Raw genomic sequence first — 18,313 nt, 5'->3', positions numbered from 1 at the left:
GGTGTGCTATATGGAGGTGTAGTATATTACAGGTGTGCTATATGGAGGTGTAGTATATTACAGGTGTGCTATATGGAGGTGTAGTATATTACAGGTGTGCTATATGGAGGTGTAGTATATTACAGGTGTGCTATAAAAAGGGGTAGTATATTACAGGTGTGCTATATAGGGGTGTAGTGATGTAGTATATTACAGGTGTGCTATATGGAGGTGTAGTATATTACAGGTGTGCTATATGGAGGTGTAGTATATTACAGGTGTGCTATATGGAGGTGTAGTATATTACAGGTGTGCTATATGGAGGTGTAGTATATTACAGGTGTGCTATATGGAGGTGTAGTATATTACAGGTGTGCTATATGGAGGTGTAGTATATTACAGGTGTGCTATATGGAGGTGTAGTATATTACAGGTGTGCTATATGGAGGTGTAGTATATTACAGGTGTGCTATATGGAGGTGTAGTATATTACAGGTGTGCTATATGGAGGTGTAGTATATTACAGGTGTGCTATATGGAGGTGTATATTACAGGTGTGCTATATGGAGGGGGTGTAGTGATGTAGTATATTGGGTAGAACTGAGGTAATTATATTAGTCCGGCCCTCTAAACCAATCCCAATTTCTTCGGCGCTCCATTGGGAGACCCAGACGATTGGGTGTATAGCTACTGCCTCCGGAGGCCACACAAAGCATTACACTAAAAAGTGTAAGGCCCCTCCCCTTCTGGCTATACACCCCCAGTGGGATCACTGGCTCACCAGTTTTCTGCTTTGTGCGAAGGAGGTCAGACATCCACGCATAGCTCCACTGTTTAGTCAGCAGCAGCTGCTGACTATGTCGGATGGAAGAAAAGTGGGCCCATATGGGGTCCCCAGCATGCTCCCTTCTCACCCCACTTGCGGTTTGTAAGGTTGAGGTACCCATTGCGGGTACGGAGGCTGGAGCCCACATGCTGTTTTCCTTCCCCATCCCCCCTCAGGGCGAAGTGGGATCTTACCGGTCTCCAGGCACTGAGACCGGGCTCCATCCACAGACCCAGGGAACCTGCTGGATATGGAGCTGAGTATCGTCAGGGACAGGCCCTGCTACATTAAGGTACTCTGTGTCCCCGGGCAAGCGCGCACACACACACCAGCATTGCTGGGAGTGTTAGTGCGCCGGGGGCAACAGCGCGGAGCGCTCGTGCTATTATTCACTACAGCTTTGCTGAGTGACTTTATGTATTGGGAACTGCCGCGCCGGCCGTTGCTGGGTGTTTTTGACATTGTGGCGCGGCTGGGACTTGTGGTGCGCCGGGGACTTCCGCGCTGGCCGTGCACATGGACGGCCGCGCTTATTACTCGAGTCCCCGGCTTTGCGGCCTAGTTTTCGTTTCGTTCCCGCCTCCAGCCCTGCCAGTCAGGGGAGAGGCGGGACGCTGTACAGACAGTCAGCACCGAGGGCTGGAGTCTGCTTTGCATTCTCCAGCCCCCTTCACTGGACACAGTGGGACGCCAGTTTCCCGCTCTTGTCTGGGGCACGCCCACGGCCCGCCCCTCGTCACACGAGCTGGAGAAGGACGCCGGCAGCCATTCCTGCACGCAGTCCGAGCTGGGGAACGGAGACATGCTCTGGGCAACAACACAGGGCTCTGGCGACCACACACCCGCGTTATAGGCGGGCGGTAAGCAGCACCTGAAGTGCTGACCCCACTAAATACCGAAGTGTCCATTTGTATTTTATGCTTGTATGCACAGCAGGAGAAATCCTTTTTCAATACTCTGCACTGTAGGTCGCTATCTTTGGCTATATGCCCTCCTAGATGGCGAGATAACAGCAGCAAAAACGCAAGGGTGCTAAGGCACAGGTTTTCTAGGCTGCTTGTATTGCATGGCTGAAGTGTTCATTTGTACTTATGCTTGTATGCTATACATTGCACTGTACGGTCGCTACTCTTGGCTATATTCTCCTAGAGGGCTGGACAACAGCAGCAAAAAAGCATGGGTGCCAAGGCACAGGCTTTATAGGCTGCTTGTACTGCATGTGCTGAAGTGTTCATTTGTATATATGCTTGTATGCTATACATTGCACTGTACGGTCGCTACTCTGGGCTATATTCTCCTAGATGGCTGGACAACAGCAGCAAAAAAGCAAGGGTGCCAAGGCACAGGCTTTCTATGCTGCTTGTATTGCATGTGCTGAAGTGTTTATGCTTGTATGCTATACATTGCATAGATGACTAGCATACAGCAGCAAAAAAGCAACAAGGCTTCCTATGCTGCTTTTCCTGCATGTGATACTGTTCCACCGGCAGGTTCCACTGACCCCCATTGTGTGCAATGCTCCCCTGTAGCACTTGGTCAGCCGGGGTCTCTACTAGAGGTGGCCAAAGGAACCACCTGCGAACCCTGTCCAGGGACAGGGACGGAGATTGTCATGGGATGGAGACTTTGCAGTCCAGACAGGCCATGGGCAATCTTGATTAATGCTCCCTGGCCACCCTCATTTGGAACGTACTCAGTACTCCGGGGGGGTCCCAGGCATTCCAGGGTGAAGGTTCTGACACGGACGGCAGTCCCAGACAGCCTAAGCTAGCTCGCTGGGTGCGGCACTCGGCTTCATCACTGGTCAAGGTCCCAGCTGGACGACTCTCTGTATGATGAGGCAGACGTAGCTGATCAGGGCTTTGGTCCTGACACCGCTCTCAATCCGGATACACCGGATGGTGACGCCATAGTGAATGATCTTATAGCGTCCATCAATGGAATGTTGCATATTTCTCCCTCAGCTCCCCCAGTGGAGGAGTCAGCTTCACAGCAGGAGAAATCCTTTTTCAGTACTCATGCATAGATTGAGTACTTTTCTGGCCACGCTGACTTCAGAGAAGCAGTTCAGAAACACCACGCTTACCAGATAAACGTTTTTCTCCAAACGTATTAAGGATGCACGTTATCCCTTTACCCTGACGTGGTAAAGCACTGGACCCAGGGTCCAAAGGTGGATCCCCCAATCTCCAGGCTTGCGGCTAGATCCATAGTTGCAGTGAAGATGGGAATTCACTTAAAGATGCCATTGACAGACAGATAGACCTCTGGTTGAAATCTGTCTGTGTAGCTATCAGCGTGTCGGTTGCTCCGGCATTCGCAGCCGTATGGGCACTCTAACCTATTTCAGCTGGTCTTGCGCAGCTGCTCTTGAGCGCATGTACATCTGTGCCGCAGGTGGTGTCCTTAACCTCGCAATGTCTGCATTGCGACTTACCCTAGTAATGCTGTCCTGGGGGGACAGTCGAGGTTGGTCCTTCCCAGGCTCGGGCAAGTCCCAATGGTCCTCGTCTAAAAGGGCTCAAAAGGCTCAGAGGGGCTCAGATTCCGGCCGGGCTCATTCACGCCCAAGGAAGGCAGCAGGAGGAACCGCTACCAAGGCGATCTCCTCATGTATTTCAGCTCTCTCTCTCCGCATCCGCGGTTGGTGGCAGAATCTCCCGCTTCTGGGTACATTTAGCTGCCACAGGTCACAGACCGGTGGGTGAGAGACATTGTGTCTCACGTGTACAGGATAGAGCTCTGTTCTCGTCCTCCGGCTCGATTCTTCAGAACTCCCCCCCCCCACCGAGCCGATGCTCTTCTGCAGGCAGAAGGAGTGGTAATCCCTGTTCCTCTTCAGGAACAAGACACGGTTTTTTCCTCCAATCTTATTGGGGTGCCAAAAAAGGGTGGCTTTTTCCGTTCCGTTCTGGACCTAAAACTGCTCACCAAGCACGTGAAGGCCAGGCGGTTCCGGATGTAACCCTCCGCTCCGTCATTGCCTCAATGTCTCAAGGAGATTTCCTAGCATCAATAGACATCAGGATGCTTATCTCCACGTGCCGATTGCTCCAGAGCACCAGCGTTTGCTACGTTTCGTTATTGAAGACGAGCATCTTCAGTGCGTACCACTGCCCTTCGGTCTGGCGACAGCCCTACGGGTTTTCACCAAGTTCAGGGCAGCAGTGGGAGCAGTCCTGCACTCTCAGGGTCACTCTGTGATCCTTACTGGACGATCCACTTGTCAAGGCACCCTCTCAAGAGGCATGCCGACACAGCCTGAACGTGGCGCTGGAGACTCTCCAGAGTTTCGGGTGGATCATCAACTTTTCAAGGTTACATCGGGCACCGACCCAATCGCTGACATATCTGGGCACGGAGTTTCACACTCCCTCAGCGATAGTGAAGCTTCCGCTGGACAAGCAGCGTTCACTACAGTCGGGGGTGCAGTCTCTCCTTCAAGGCCAGTCACACCCCTTAAGACGCCTCATGCAGAGGCAGTCACTTTCGCGCAGTTTCATCTGCGTCCACTTCAATGGGACATGCTTTGCCAATGGGTTGGGGAGCCGACGTCCCTAGAAAGGAACGTTTCCCTTCTCAGACGGTCAAGGACTCTCTTCAGAGGAGTCCATCCTTCAGATCAATGTTCTGGAAATCTGGGCAGTGCATCTTGCCCTGCAAGCCTTCCAGCAGTGGCTGGAAGGAAAACAGATCCGAATTCAGTCGGACAATTCCACAGCGGTGGCAGACATCGCCCACCAAGGCGGAACACGCATCGCCAAGCCTACCAGGCAATCCGGCGGATTCTGATGTGGGTGGGGGACAGAGCATCCACCATATCCGCAGTTCACATCCCGGGCGTAGAAAATTGGGAAGCAGACTTCCTCAGTCGCCTGGGCATGGACGCAGGGGAATGGCCTCTGCACCCAGTATGGTGTCAGGAAATCTGTAGCCGCTGGGAGATGCCGGGCGTCGACCTAATGGCGTCTCGGCACAACAACAAGGTCCCGATTTTCATGGCGCGGTCTCACGAGCAAAGAGCTCTGGCGGCAGGCGCCCTAGTTCAGGATTGGTCGCAGTTCCAGCTACCCTATGTGTTTTCTACTCTGGCACTGTTGCCCAGAGTGCTACGCAAGCTCAGCTCCGCTTGCCGCCGCGCCATCCTCGTCGTCCCAGACTGACCGAGGAGATCGTGGTCCCGGATCTGTGGCATCTCACGGTCGCCCAACCGTGGGCACTCTCAGACCGGCCAGACTTACTGTCCCAAGGGCCGTTCTTTCCACTGAATTCTACGGCCCTGATCCGGCCTGTGCGGCCATCGAGTCCGAGATCCTAGCGTCTTCAGGATTATCTCAAGACGTCATTGTCACCATGAGACGGGCTAGGAAGCCGACGTCTGCCAAACTCTACCACAAGACGTGGAAGTTATTCTTATCTTGGTGCTCTGCTTAGGGAGTGTCTCCCTGGCCATTTGCATTGTCTCCTTTTTCCCCCCTTCCTGCATCTGGATTGGGAAAAGGTTTGTCGCTCGGCTCCCTTTAAGGACAAGTCGCAGCGCTGTCGGTATTCTTTCAGAAGCGCCTAGTACGACTTCCTCAGGTACGCACGTTCCTGCAGGGGGTTTATCACATTGTCCCTCCGTACAAGAGGCCGTCAGACCCATGGGATCTGCACAGGGTATTAATTGCTCTCTAGGAGCCGCCCTTCGAGCCTCTGAGGGATGTTTTCACTTTCTCGACTTTCACAGAAAGTGGCCTTTCTGGTAGCGGTCACGTCTTTTCGGAGAGTGTCCGAACTAGCAGCGCGGTCATCCAAAGCTCCCTTCCTGGTGTTCACCAAGATAAGGTAGAGCTGCGTCCGATCCCAGAGTTTCTCTCTAAGGTGGTATTCCCTTTTTATCACAATCAGGATATCTCCTTACCTTCCTTTTATCCATTTCATCGATATGTAATGGCTTTGCATTGTTGGATCTGGGTAGAGCACCCAGAATCTACATTCCCGCACGGCGCTCCTGCGCCGCTCGGATGCACTCTTTGTCCTTGTCACTAGTCAGCGCAAGGGATCGCAGGCTGCAACATCCACCCTGGCTCAATGGATCAAGGAACCAATCCTTGAAGCCTACCGTTCTACTGGGCTTCCGGTTCCATCAGGGCTGAAGGCCCATTCTACCAGAGCCGTGGATGCGTCCTGGGCATTACGGCACCAGGCTACGGCTCAACAGGTGTGCCAGGCAGCTACCTGGTCGAGTCTGCACACTTTCACCAAACATTATCAGGTGCATACCTATGCTTCGGCGGACGCCAGCCTAGGTAGAAGAGTCCTGCAGGCGGCAGTTGCCTCCCCGTAGGGGAAGGCTGTCTTGCAGCTCTAACATGAGGTATTTCTTTACCCACCCAGGGACAGCTTTTGGACGTCCCAATCGTCTGGGTCTCCCAATGGAGCGCCGAAGAAGAAGGGAATTTTGTTACTTACCGTAAATTCCTTTTCTTCTAGCTCCTATTGGGAGACCCAGCACCCGCCCTGTTGTCCTTCGGGATTTTTGGTTGTTTTCGGGTACACATGTTGTTCATGTTAAATGGTTTTCAGTTCTCCGACGTATCCTCGGAGTGAATTTGTTTAAACCAGTTATTGGCTTTCCTCCTTCTTGCTTTTGCACTAAAACTGGTGAGCCAGTGATCCCACTGGGGGTGTATAGCCAGAAGGGGAGGGGCCTTACACTTTTTAGTGTAATTGCTTTGTGTGGCCTCCGGAGGGCAGTGCTATACACCAATCGTCTGGGTCTCCCAATAGGAGCTAGAAGAAAAGGAATTTACGGTAAATAACAAAATTCCCTTCTTCTCATGCGGCCCCATGGGAAAATTAATTGCCCACCCCTGCCCTAGGGGGACTAGTAAAATAAAAAAAAGTTTTAAAAAATTTAAAAAAAACCCCTAAAAGTTCAAATCACCCCCCATTCGCCCCATTGAAATTTAAAGGGTTAAAAAAATAAAAAATATACACACATTTGGTATCGCCGCGTTCAGAAACGCCCGATCAATCAAAATATAAAATAAATTAATCTGATCAGTATACGGCGTAGCGGCAAAAAAATTCCAAACGCCAAAACGACTTTTTTGTCGCCACAACTTTTGCGCAAAATGCAATAAGAGGAGATCAAAACGCAGCATCTGCGCAAAAATGGTACCGTTAAAAACGTCAGCTCGAGACGCAAAAAAATAAGCAGTCATTGAGCCATAGATCCCGAAAAATGAGAACGCTACGGGTCACGGACTATGGCGTAAAACGTGCGCCATTTTTTTCGGACAAACTTCTGATTATTTTTTTACCCCTTATATAAAAGTAAACCTATACATGTTTGATGTCTACGAACTCGCACCGACCTCAGGCATCACACCCACACATCAGTTTTACCATATAGTGAACACAGTGAATAAAATATCTCAAAAACCATAGTGCTATTGCACTTGTTTTGCAATTTTTCTGCATTTGGAATTTTTTTGCAGTTTTCCAGTACACTAGATGGTAAAACTGAGGATTTCATTTAAAAGTACAGTTCGTTCCGCAAAAAATAAGCACTCACATGACCATATTGACTGAAAAATAAAAAAGTTACGTCTCTCAGAAAAAGAATGGCGAAAAAAAACCCCGGAAAGCGAAAAATCGGCCAGTCGTGAAGGGGTTAAGCCAAATCTATTGACTGGAAGGGCTCAAATGCTGGAAAAACACAAAGAATTGACATGCTGCATCTTCAAAAACACAAAAGATGCCCAGTGTGGACAGCAAAATAGAAATCTCACTTTGCTGGGAGAAGGAAATGCATGTATTTATCTGCATCTGTGACCTGAAAAATGTAGTAAAAGATGCCCTGTGTGAACATAGCCTAAGTGCCCCTTCCCACCTGCTTGTTTTTCTTCTAACACATGACTGCACCATGGAGAAAGGGGATCTGTCCTTAAAGGACCAGAAACCACAAAAATAAATGGGCATATGCTCTCCCATGCATTGGTTGGTTTCCTGTCCTTAAGGATCTGGAGTGTCTGGTTATGGCCGGTGCTAGAAGATGATTTTCACCCTGGCCCGGTTGCCTGAGGTAGTGACATGGTTTCTGCTGCAGCAACAGTGAAGGTTCTGGAGCCGCTGCAGCAGTTTCCCTGGTAAATCCGGCTGCGTTGCGGATGCAAGCAGCATGTTAATGCGTCTGCTGGCCCCTGTGTGTCCGGGGACAGCGCATGTCATGCAGCCCTTGATATGTGTCTTTATGATGAGCACTCATGCCATTTGACCTGAAAGTGGTAATGCACTTACAGCGCAGGCGCCAAATCTTATGTCGGGGCTAGTCCAGCATTAAAATTGTGACCAGCATTGGCAGAAATGGTTTTGGCCTTTCAGATGGTGTATGTAAATATTTCAGTGCGGTCCGATGGGTGTGCTTAGTGATGCTTCCTGAATCATTCATATAGCAACCGCTAGCTTGCGCAGGCGCACTTTGCCCTACTACAGGCAGAGCCCAATACATAAGTGTCCATGAGCGAAATGGTGAGGTCTTTGCGCAGGAGTGATGTTTTGCCCAGGAATGTGGACGACACAGAAGTCATCCATGTCACAGGGCAGCGCCTGCGCAGAGACCTCAGTTTCACTCATTCACACTTATGAATTTGTCTATTCTGTTGTATAAAAGGCACGATCAGAGAATATATAGCCAAAGTAGGCCCTCCACCGGGAACCAGAAGACCAAAGGGAGGAGGATTCATGTTCTTTGGAGGGCAAAACCTCAGTGACATCCATCACCAAGTAGATGGAATTTTTCCTCATCTGGCCTAAAATCTCACCAAGCAGCTGGGTCCTCATCCTCAGTACAGTCATGGCCAAAAGTTTTGAGAATGCTACAAATATTAATATTTACAAAGTCTACTGCTTAAGTTTTTCTAATGGCAATTTGCATATACTCCAGAATGTCATAAAGAGTGATCAGCTTAACAGCAATTACTTGTCAAGTCAATATTGGCTAAAAAAATAAACTTCAACCCCCAAAACACATTTCAACATCATTGCATTCCTGCCTTAAAAGGAGCAGCTAACATTGTTTTAGTGATTGTTCCAGTAACACAGGTGTGGGTGTTGATGAGGACAGGGCTGGCGATCAATCAGTCATGAGTAAGTAAGAATGACACCACTGGACACTTTAAAAGGAGCGCTGGTGCTTGGTATCATTCTTTCTCTTCAGTTAACCATGGTTATCTCTAAAGAAACACGTGCAGCCATCATTGCTCTGCACAAAAATGGCCTAACAGGGAAGAGTATCGCGGCTACAAAGATTGCACCTCAGTCAATCTATCGCATCATCAAGAACGTCAAGGAGAGAGCTTCCATTGTTGCCAATAAGGCTCCAGGGCGCCCAAGAAGGACCAGCAAACGCCAGGACCGTATCTTAAAACTGTTTCAGCTGCGGGATGGGACTACCAGCAGTGGCGAGCTAGCGCAGCAATGGCAGCAGGCTGGTGTGAGTGCTTCTGCACGCACTGTGAGGAGACTGAGCAAGGCCTGGTTTCAAGGAGGGCAGCAAAGAAGCCACTTCTCTCCAGAAAAAAACATCAGGGACCGACTGATATTCTGCAGAAGGTACAGGGAGTGGACTGCTGAGGACTGGGGGAAAGTCATTTTCTCAGATGAATCCCCTTTTCGATTGTTTGGGACATCTGGAAAACAGCTTATTAGGAGAAGAAGAGGTGACGCTAGCACCAGTCTTGTCTCATGCCAACTGTTAAGCATCCTGAAACCATTCATGTGTGGGGTTGCTTCTCAGCCAAGGGAATCGCACCACTCACAGTCTGGCCTAAAAACACAGCCATGAATAAAGAATGGCACCAGAATGTCCTCCAAGAGCAACTTCTCCCAACTGTCCAAGAGCAGTTTGGCGCCCAACAATGCATTTTCCAGCATGATGGAGCACCTTGCCATAAAGCAAAGGTGATCACTAAATGGCTCATGGAACAAAACATAGAGATTTTGGGTCCATGGCCTGGAAACTCCCCAGATCTTAATCCCATTGAGAACTTGTGGGCAATCATCAAGAGACGGGTGGACAAACAAAAACCAACAAATTCTGACAAAATGCAAGCATTGCTTATGCAAGAATGGACAGCGATCAGTCAGGATTTGCTCCAGAAGGTGATTGAGAGCATGCCAGGGAGAATTGCAGAGGTCCTGAAGAAGAAGGGTCAACACTGCAAATATTCACTTGCTGCATTAACTCATTCTGTCAATAGAACTTTTTGGTTTCATAATGATTGCAATTATATTTCTGTATGTGATGTAAACATCAGACAAACACAATTAAAAACCAGAGGGAACAGATCATGTGAAAATATAATTTTGGTGTCATTCTCAAAACTTTTGGCCATGACTGTATAGCGAAGTCTGGCCTAAGGTTGGAATTCTTAGCGGTTTCCCCAGACTTTAGTAGTAATAGCTGCTCAGAATTAACAGGCTGGAGGCGGAGGTCCTAGACATTGTCCTAGTAGAGGTTCAGGTGTTGGAAGAAGGGGAAGGTTTCTACTTTTTGGTAAAGGAACCGGTTGCAACATCCATAAAATCAATCTGAAGAGTATGACGAAATTCCTAAAGGTCCAGCCTTTCGAAAAGGAATACATAAAGTTGGCCATAAAAGTTCTATTTCCAGACAACTATATGGTAGTCCTGGAATTAAAGAAAGTGTATATTGACACTGATTTATGTGAAGGAGCAAAAGTTACTGAGTAGTTATAAAAGGAAAGATCAGGTATTTCAAGTTCAACACCCTTGGCTTTGAGTTGTGAATGGCTCCTCAGGTCTTTGCAAAGACTATAGGGGAAGTGACGGCTCACCTACAACAGAAGGACGTCTTGGTGATACATAGACAACTTTTTGATTGTAAGCAGATCAGTTATGCATTGAGCAAATCAGAAATAACTATGGAAACTTGGGTTGGCATCTCACTTTAAGATATGTATCTCCAATTTTATTTAGAGTGTACAGATCTTCTTGAGACCTCTGGACTCTGAACCAGTGATGCTGTCTCCAAGAGGAGAAAAAGGGGAAGGTGTTCTACAAAGTGTCAAGACAACCCAACCCGCGACTCTTAAGGCCCCGTTACATGCTACGATTTCTCTGACGATATGTCGTTGGTGTGACGGTTTTCGTGATGCACTTCCGTCGTCGTTAGCGGCGTCGTTGCGTGTGACGCCTACAAGTGACTCCGAACGATCGCAAAACTAGCAAATCGTTGATTGTTGACACAACGTTCATTTTCAAAATATTGTTCTTCGTTGCGAACGCAGCAGACGTATTGCTATGTTTGACACCCTGCCAACGACGAACATCGTTAATGCATCAGTCATCAGCAACGCGGGCGTGACTTTACAAGCAATGCTCCACGCCTCCTCCACTCTGATTAGTGCCACGACGCCAGGGTGTATGCTATGGACAATTATACGCCTCTGTCGTTGCCGGAATTGTTGGGAAGAATGATGTATGACTGTGTCCACATGACCGCCTTGGTCAAACAATATATCGCTGAACGATGTAGCGTAGTTTGTGAGATGGGTACGTGTGACCGCTACAAAACGACCTATGGGCGATCTCTGCAAATCGTAGCAACGATCTGGGCGTGTCACATCGCTAACGTGTGTAAAGCGGCCTTTAGGCTATATCGATGATTGGAACCTAACCTCCTGTATTCCAGCAGGGATATGTTCACATTCACACCAGGAACTTCTGATTCTGTTAAATGACTGTGGGCATTTGGAGGGAAAGCTTTCTCTTCAATGACAACTTAGGGTACTTTCACACTTGCGTTGTTTGTTTGTTTTGGTTTTTTTTTGGCGCAATCCGCTGTCTTGGGAAACAATGGAATCCGTTAACTTATTCCGCTGTTTCCCATAGACTTGCATTGATGACGGATTGTGCCAAAAGTGCCTGCGTTGCTTCCGTTGGCAGACGCTCCGTTGCTTCCGCCGCAGAATGTAACGTTAAATGCTTTCGGCAAAATGATGCCAACCAACGGATTCCGTTGGTTCCGTTAAAATTTATAATGGTTCCCTATGGTAGCGGATTCCGTTGCTAAGTGCTTAACGGAATCTGCTGCTGGATTCCGCAAATTTCTACTGCGCATGCCCAGAATGAAAAGAAAAAAAAAAAGAGCCGACTGATTCCGTTAGACGGACGCCAAACGGAAGCAACGGTCCGTTATTTCACAGGAATCAGCTAACGGATCCGTTGACACCACAAAAATAACGAATGCGTCAAATCGACGCAGCAACGGACCCAGTGGATTTCGCCCAACACAAGTGTGAAACTAGCTTCAGTCTCTCCTGTGGAGGTTAAAGATGAAAAATCTGTCCAGAGCAGACTCTCAGACAAATCAGATATTGCAGGTAATTTTCATGGATGGGGAGATCTCCTGGTCCAGGGTTGTTGGACAAGAGGAGAAATCAGGTTCCTCCAACCTAAAGTAGGTCTTGGCAGTAAAATGTGCCATAAGAAAATGCCTTTCATCTCTCGGTGGTACCATGTAATCATCTGATCAGACAACTATGGCCATAGCTTGCATCAACCATCAAGGGGAAACGCAGTCCATCTCTCGGCTGGTTACATAGGTAAGGATGGTTGACCTTAGGGAGGTCAACATCCAGTACCGCGGAGCACCATCACGTGTTTCTCAACGCAGTGATTCTAGAGCAATGCCCCCTGGGAAATATGCAAAACAAGGAAACCGCGGAGACACCATCACATGTTTCTCAACGCTGGCAGGAAACTAGCCAGGTCTTTCACCGGGAAGGAACAACCCCGGGAAGGGCAGTTTCTAGTCAAGGAGACCACCTATGCCAAACATGGTATCCATCCACAGACAGCTGTTTCGGGGTATTTGCCTCTCATCAGTGTGGAGTAGGAAACTGGCTAGTGGGAGCAATGCCTAGTAGAAGACTACATAGGTAAGGATGGTTGACCTTAGGGAGATCAACATCCAGCACCGCAGAGCACCATCATGTGGGATTTGAACCTGGTACTTACGGCCCCCACCAATTCTCCATTTGAGCCCATAGACTCATCAATTGAAAGCCTTATGTTAAAGAATGACTGTCATGACTTCAGCATGTAGGGTTAGCAATATTCGAACCTTTTCAGTTTATCCTCCAAGAACTGCGTAAAAGGTGGACTGAGTGATTTCAAAAATCAGACAATGGCCAACTATCTAAAGTCTTGAGCGTAGTATATTTGGGGTAATGCACCTCAGTCTAGGTGCCCAGCAATCTGCTCAAATTTGGTATCCACCATTAATTTGTTTGTTTTATACCCCAAAAAAGTGCCCCTATTAAAGTTTAAAAGAAAACAGAGGAGAACTAGGCCAAGAATATGTAGCTCCTTCCTAAAAAAAAAAAAAAATCTGCTCTATATATCAGATAAGGGGCTACCTTGCTGATTGTATGGGGTCTGACTGCTGGATCCCTGCAATGCAAAGTTGCATTTACATGTGGAAGATTCCATCAGAATTTTGTATCATTTTGTAAAGCAAAATCAGGATTAGTGTAATACATTTACTCTTTGCAAAGTGTGAACAAGTCCTTATGGGCAGAACGTTACCGTGACTAACCAATGAATACCACATAAGGATTTATAATAATGTATATTATTAATAATACAATAGGATTTATTTCTGACCAGTTATTGGGGGTTGGACTCCGTTTTCTGAACCACACGCTTTTTTCATATCGATATATGCCATTATAGATGTTGACCACTAGAGGGAGCTTACAGTATAAGTAGCTCCTTTTATATACAAATTGCTGAGCTCCCTCTACTGGTGGTTGCAGGTATACAATAGTATAATGGGGGCGCTGCAGCTCTACAAGGAACTGATCCATCAATGTTTTCTCACTTTTTTGGCGTATGTCTTGTTTATTTTCTTATTTTTAATTTTTTTTTTTTTTTAAAGTTTGCACTTGTGAGTGGGGATGTCAATGTTCCAGATGTCGTTCCCCCTCGCCCACCAATTAATCATTTGCAATTTTGCAAAAAGCCTAAACTTTCTTCATTCAAATATACTTAATTTTTTTTTTTAAAAAAATGTGAGACTTTTTGCTATAAAAAAGTTGGAAGGTTGGTTAAAGGTGAAAATAAAGACCATTTTTTTGAATCTGCGTGAAATTCAAGAATATGGTGCAAAAACAGCAACAAATACAACACAAAAAAATGCCAAAACCCCCAACAATGGATGAATCTGGGCCAACATTTTTAATGTCTCCCTTCTTCAGCTCAATTACTATAAGTTATACCCTTCATGTCACACGCAAGATCTTACACCAGAAATGTGGACCCTGCAAGCTCCGATCGCAATATTGTCCTCTACCGCTGACATGTGTGAGAATTTTCAGTTCATGGCACCTGTTCATATATGGTCAGCACGGTGGCTCAGTGGTTAGCACTGCAGTCTTGTGGTGGCTCAGTGGTTAGCACTGCAGTCTTGTGGTGGCTCAGTGGTTAGCACTGCAGTCTTGTGGTGGCTCAGTGGTTAGCACTGCAGTCTTGTGGTGGCTCAGTGGTTAGCACTGTAGTCTTGCAGCGCTAAGGTCCTGGGTTCAAATCCCACCAAGGACACCATCTGCAAGGAGTTTGTATGTTCTCCCCGTGTTTGCGTGGGTTTCCTCCGGGTTCTCCGGTTTCCTCCCACACTCCAATTTGCTGCTTCAGTATTTTCTAGATCTTTTCATCTGAGGTTTCTACAATTGCTGATGACCAGTTCTGAACATTTTTTTTTTTTTTGAGGGAAAAAAAAATTCACACCTTTCTTGACAAATACATCATATTTCAATAAAGACTGAATATTCCCAGCGCGGACCTGGATTTCTCCAGACTTCTGCCATTCCCAAGATATCAGCTTCTGGGACAAATCCTGACTGATGATGACCCATTCATTCCATTCGCTACAGCTTTGTCTTTTAAAATGAAGGTCATCCCACGCTCAATCATCTTAGCATCTCATACAGACGTGTACATATGACCTATGGTATGCTAAATGTCCATTAGTTATGCAAATTATTGTCATGTCTCTGCATTGTTACTGTTTTGCTCCTGGTGGTGGAAAAAATAAATCTTTCTGTATGTTACAAATTACAACCTGTTCTCACATTCCCTAATAGCCCAACGTGATTAATAGATTGATTTCCAAGTGAAAGGTCACTGGTTTGAATCTACAAATGCCATGAAGATTTCGCAAGAAAAGAGGCCCATACTCATCGATAGTGGTCTCTCAGCCCAAAAAAATTGCCATCTGCATCATGTGAGGCCATGACAGAAATGATGTCAATTCAAAAGCCAAGAGGTGACGTCCAGGCAAAATATTAGAGTCAGCAAGTCGCTAATCACAAGGTCGTCAGTTCTGGAGACACCCGGCAGTGGAGGCGGCTCATCTGCTTCATAATAGTGACATCACAGACGACCATGCAAGCACCGAGCGACGCGCGTTACACAAGTCTGGAATGGTGGCCCGAAAAAAGGTGAAGAAGCCGCGACTTCAATATCATATTAAGAATTGTCGGCTCGAGTTTATAAAAAAGTATGAAGAGTGGAGAGAAGATTAGGAATGGGTGATTTGGAGAGATAAGACAAAAGTCAATAGACGGCTCTGATGGGGGAAATGGGTTTGGAAGATACAAGGGAAAAAAAGGCAAATGGATCGAGAGATTGAAGGAACTGCCAAGTTTGGTAGAGAAGCCGCATGTGAGTGTAGGTTGTCAGTGGCTAGCCTCTGATTGGCCAGCGGCTACCATTGGTAAAGATGTGAAGAGAGCTTATCTGCGTATCGCCAGAAATCATTCACCTGTAGTAAAGCACAGTCGGCGGCGGCCCCCTGCACAAACTGCGATTGTCACAGGATCTGGAGGCCTGTGGGCTGCAAGAAGCAGGTAAGAGGACACCAAGGGAGCGGAGGACAGGTGAGAGGAATCTCTCTTGTATGTGAACTAAGGCTTATTAGGAGATACAGTTAGGTCCAGAAATATTTGGACAGTGACACAAGTTTTGTTATTTTAGCTGTTTACAAAAACATGTTCAGAAATACAATTATATATATAATATGGGCTGAAAGTGCACACTCCCAGCTGCAATATGAGAGTTTTCACATCCAAATCAGAGAAAGGGCTTAGGAATCATAGCTCTGTAATGCATAGCCTCGTCTTTTTCAAGGGACCAAAAGTAATTGGACAAGGGACTCTAAGGGCTGCAATTAACTCTGAAGGCGTCTCCCTCATTAACCTGTAATCAATGAAGTAGTTAAAAGGTCTGGGGTTGATTACAGGTGTGTGGTTTTGCATTTGGAAGCTGTTGCTGTGACCAGACAACATGCGGTCTAAGGAACTCTCAATTGAGATGAAGCAGAACATCCTGAGGCTGAAAAAAAAGAAAAAATCCATCAGAGAGATAGCAGACATGCTTGGAGTAGCAAAATCAACAGTCGGGTACATTCTGAGAAAAAAGGAATTGACTGGTGAGCTTGGGAACTCAAAAAGGCCTGGGCGTCCACGGATGACAACAGTGGTGGATGATCGCCGCATACTTTCTTTGGTGAAGAAGAACCCGTTCACAACATCAACTGAAGTCCAGAACACTCTCAGTGAAGTAGGTGTATCTGTCTCTAAGTCAACAGTAAAGAGAAGACTCCATGAAAGTAAATACAAAGGGTTCACATCTAGATGCAAACCATTCATCAATTCCAAAAATAGACAGGCCAGAGTTACATTTGCTGAAAAACACCTCATGAAGCCAGCTCAGTTCTGGAAAAGTATTCTATGGACAGATGAGACAAAGATCAACCTGTACCAGAATGATGGGAAGAAAAAAGTTTGGAGAAGAAAGGGAACGGCACATGATCCAAGGCACACCACATCCTCTGTAACACATGGTGGAGGCAACGTGATGGCATGGGCATGCATGGCTTTCAATGGCACTGGGTCACTTGTGTTTATTGATGACATAACAGCAGACAAGAGTAGCCGGATGAATTCTGAAGTGTACCGGGATATACTTTCAGCCCAGATTCAGCCAAATGCCGCAAAGTTGATCGGACGGCGCTTCATAGTACAGATGGACAATGACCCCAAGCATACAGCTAAAGCTACCCAGGAGTTCATGAGTGCAAAAAAGTGGAACATTCTGCAATGGCCAAGTCAATCACCAGATCTTAACCCAATTGAGCATGCATTTCACTTGCTCAAATCCAGACTTAAGACGGAAAGACCCACAAACAAGCAAGACCTGAAGGCTGCGGCTGTAAAGGCCGGGCAAAGCATTAAGAAGGAGGAAGCCCAGCGTTTGGTGATGTCCATGGGTTCCAGACTTAAGGCAGTGATTGCCTCCAAAGGATTCGCAACAAAATATTGAAAATACATTTTTTTTTTTGGGTTTGGTTTATTTGTCCAATTACTTTTGACCTCCTAAAATGTGGAGTGTTTGTAAAGAAATGTGACAATTCCTACAATTTCTATCAGATATTTTTGTTCAAACCTTCAAATTAAACGTTACAATCTGCACTTGAATTCTGTTAGGCATTCGAGAAAAAGCTAGAGTATCTCCGTAGTCGGCAGGATCCTGCCGACTACGGAGATACTCTAGCTTTTTCTCGAATGCCTAATTCATTTGCATGACTTGAATTCTGTTGTAGAGGTTTCATTTCAAATCCAATGTGGTGGCATGCAGAGCCCAACTCGCGAAAATTGTGTCACTGGCCAAATATTTCTGGACCTAACTGTATAACCACAGGATAGGACATTACTAAAAGAAGAGGACCAGAATGCTCACATTACTACGGCATGGGGACAAGGATGGGCACATTGCTACGGCACGGGGACAAGGATGGGCACATTGCTACGGGACGGGGACAAGGATGGGCACATTACTACAGGATGGGGACAAGGATGGGCACATTACTACAGGATGGGGACAAGGATGGGCACATTACTACGGCACGGGGACAAGGATGGGCACATTGCTACGGGACGGGGACAAGGATGGGCACATTACTACGGGATGGGGACAAGGATGGGCACATTACTACAGGATGGGGACAAGGATGGGCACATTACTACAGGATGGGGACAAGGATGGGCACATTACTACAGGATGGGGACAAGGATGGGCACATTACTACAGGATGGGGACAAGGATGGGCACATTACTACAGGATGGGGACAGGGATGGGCACATTACTACAGGATGGGGACAGGGATGGGCACATTACTACAGGACGGGGAGAAGGATGGGCACATTACTACAGGATGGGGACAAGTATGGGCACATTGCTACAGGACGGAGACACATTATGGGCACATTACTACAGGACGGGGAGAAGGATGGGCACATTACTACAGGACGGGGACAAGGATGGGCACATTACTACAGGACGGGGACAAGGATGGGCACATTACTACAGGACGGGGACAAGTATGGGCACATTACTACAGGACGGGGACAAGTATGGGCACATTACTACAGGAC

Source organism: Anomaloglossus baeobatrachus, chromosome 6, assembly GCF_048569485.1.
Source record: "Anomaloglossus baeobatrachus isolate aAnoBae1 chromosome 6, aAnoBae1.hap1, whole genome shotgun sequence".
In the NCBI taxonomy this organism is placed as follows: Eukaryota; Metazoa; Chordata; class Amphibia; order Anura; family Aromobatidae; genus Anomaloglossus; species Anomaloglossus baeobatrachus.
Note: the sequence above shows the minus strand (reverse complement) of the source record.